Raw genomic sequence first — 3,265 nt, forward strand, 5'->3', positions numbered from 1 at the left:
GAGGCTCTGATGGTTGGTTTATTCCATCTTTTTCTTCCCATCTCTGCTGTCGTTTCTCTTTTTCTTCTAGACTTTTCTGCCTTTGGCCTTGGGGGTGGAGTTGGTCTCTCTGGTGGGTGGGCGAAGCGAGGAATGGCCTCTTTCTGCAAAACGGTGAGGTGGGCCACTGGCTGGGGCATAGAGCTGTCCCCCCCCCTTCGCCTCCTTTCTCCTGCTTGTCCTCCTGACCCCCCCTTAACTCCTCCCAGTCCTGTTCCCTCTTTCTCAGGGCCTGACTCACAGCTAGCTGCCAACTACTGTCAAGCTGTGAGCCAATAAAAGTTCAAGGTCCTATCCCTTCCTGGGGGTATTTTGTTTGAATTGTTTGGCTCTGGAAACCCAAGAATCTTCAAAGAACCAATGAAATGTATCGCTAAGATTGTCCAGGTGAGCAAATGAGATCACGGGCAGGAAAGGCTCCAAAAAAACAAAAAAAAAACCGAGGCATGCATCTAAGTGGACGATCACATCTTCAGATTTTCTTTCTGAAAAGACACAGGCTGTTAGGTGTGGAACTGAGAGGTGTCAGCCCAGACCCCATTGCTGCGGGTAAAGGGGGCACATCTGTTCGGGGCTGATCCTCCCTTGCAGCGTAAATGGAATGGAAGGCAGAGCCTTCAGGAGTGCAGCTGGCTGAGAATTAGCCCCTGAAATTGCACCGGGCACTGCAAATCTGCTTCGGACCAGCTCGGTGTGCAGGCCTCATTCTCTGGAGGATCCAAGAGCACTGGACTGAATCAGAAGGGCCCTAAATCCCCAGCCTGCCCCCACTACGCAGTGGCTGTTGAGTTCGGGAGAAAGCCATTTAACTGCTCTGAGGCTTCGTCTCCTCCTCATCTGGAAAGGGGAGGGCAACGACCGTCCAACGAGAGCGCCCACACCAGCAGGATTAGGGGAGCTCCTCCTTTCCCTTTTGAGAGGGTCTGGGGCATTAGGGGACAGGGCACTCAGAAGTCTCCACACGGGGCCTCCTAGGAATCTCTTCTGCCTGAGCAGACACCACAGAATGAGATGTCTGATTTCCAGGGTGGCGGATGTGTCCCCTTGTTGTGTAAGGGTCAAGGATCTCTGGGAATGTTCACGTGGGCTTCTGTCGGCTTCGGGGACTATGCCGCCCACGGACAAGCCTGTGCTCATGTCTCTCCACGTGCCTCTCATGCCTAGGCACTTTTAGAACACCTTTCATCTTCCACTAACACTTCAAAATCTGCTTCGTTTTAATTTCCACCTCTTCGTCCACATGGCAATTAGAGAGGTCGACGATTGCCAGGCACTTAGGAGGTAGAGTCACAAGCCTCTTTGGGCAGCTGTAAATGCCTTAAAAACATCTGGACAGATTTTCAGTCTTTTTATTTTTTTTAAAAGATTTATTTATTTGAGAGACAGAAAGAGAAAGAGCAGGAGGAGGGGCAGAGGGAGAGGGAGAGAGAGTCTCAAGCAGACTCTGTGCTGAGCCGGAGCCCGATACGGGGCTTGATCTCATGACCCTAAGATCATGACCTGAGCCGAAACCAAGAGTCAGATGCTTAACTGACTGTGCCACCCAGGTGCCCCTTCTTTTGAGAAAAACAGTAAGGGGCCACCATCATTGGGTCCCTAGACCTACCAGGGTCTGTGAGGGAATTTTGCAGTCACTGCTAAATCTAGGCTGTCCTGGTCCAAACCCCGTTGAGTGAGCCAGGTTGACGGTAAACTCTATTGGTGATATGTCCAGCAAAGTTGGAGTTTCGAGGATTAGGTAGAGTGTTCTCCCCTGGGAAGGATGTGTTGGTGACAGATTCCTGGGGCTCGCCTCTGCTGCTGGACCTAGATAGAGTCCCCAGGTGCATAGAACTTTGTCACCAGGCTTTCTCTGCTCATGGCACTGCCACTACATGAAGGAAAGGAATTTTTCCTGGAGCCAGTATTTTCCAAGACGTTCAGCAGCATTTGCGTCTTGAGCTACTGAATGGCGCCTTGTACGTGAAGGCATGTGAGAAGGTACGAAGTGCTAAAATCAGGAGGAAACCTAAGTGGTTAAAACCCACAGACCTTGGTTAGAGAGTTGACTGATGCACCCTGCCTATGACAGCCATTGGGCTCTGGGCTCCAGTGCCATGTTTGAAGTGGAAGGGTGCAATTTCCCTTTGGGCCCCATGTGTTTAAAGGATGGAGGAGATATTTGTGCACGAGCAGCCCAGCCCCTGCTGGCCCAGGGCCCCCCCTCCAGGCCCCAGCAAGGAGGAGGGCCGATGGCCTCCCCTCCTGGTCAGCCTCGCTCCTGATCCATGATGCTGCTCTTGCATCCTGGTGGAGAGTCTGTTCCTCCCTGGACAAGACAACGAAGGACTGCTTCCTGAGAAGTTATGAGCTGTTAGGACAAGTCCACCCAACCCTTTTTACAGTCAGCCCTTGCCTTTGTAGAACCTGCCACAAGTGGAGACAAACTGCTGGCCCATGACTCTGCCCTGTGGGCAGGCTCCTCCTGCTTCCTGTCCACTGGGCCCTGGTGGACAGATGGCCCAGTGAAGTGTCCAGGGATTCTATCCAGTCACTGGAAAATTCCACTCATTTAAAGGAAAAAATAAAATCCACCACAGGCTCCATCTCTGGAACTAGAAAAGTCCTTAATCAAACAAAACACACCTTACCAAGTCCTGGTGTCAGCCAAAGGAGAAACAAAGGAAAACACAGACACTCAGCAGCGTGTGGCTTGGTTTGTAATGGTGTTCAGCTGGGTGTCTCCAAGGACACTTTGAGGACATGGCCCTGCTTAGACCTGGGGGGACCCCGTTCCTTACCCAAAGGCAAGGCAAGGTGCAGGGTGCTGTGGGGCCTTTGATCTAGGGCTGTTCTAGAATACAGCACTGCCTTGCCTTGTAGGACATTCAGTGAAGTATTCAGTATTATTTAAATCATATGCGACTTTTTAAATTAAGGTGAAGTTCACATAACCTAATAGCAACCCTTTCAGAGTGAACAATTCAGCGAGATTTAGTACCTTCACAGTGTCATGCAAGACACACACTCCTGCCTAGTTCCAAAACATTTCCTCACCCCAAAAGGAACCCCGACCCATCAAGTAATTGCTCCCCATTTCCCCCTGCCCCCCCCCCGTTCCTGGCAACCATCGATCTGCTTTCTGTTTCCATGGATTTATAGTTAGGCAGTATTTTTCAGAATCCCAATGAGTCTATTTTCTCAACTAGAAAGCAATCGGGAAACATCAGCACAGAAAATAAACTAG

This window comes from Neomonachus schauinslandi, chromosome 10, assembly GCF_002201575.2.
Source record: "Neomonachus schauinslandi chromosome 10, ASM220157v2, whole genome shotgun sequence".
NCBI classification, from domain to species: Eukaryota; Metazoa; Chordata; class Mammalia; order Carnivora; family Phocidae; genus Neomonachus; species Neomonachus schauinslandi.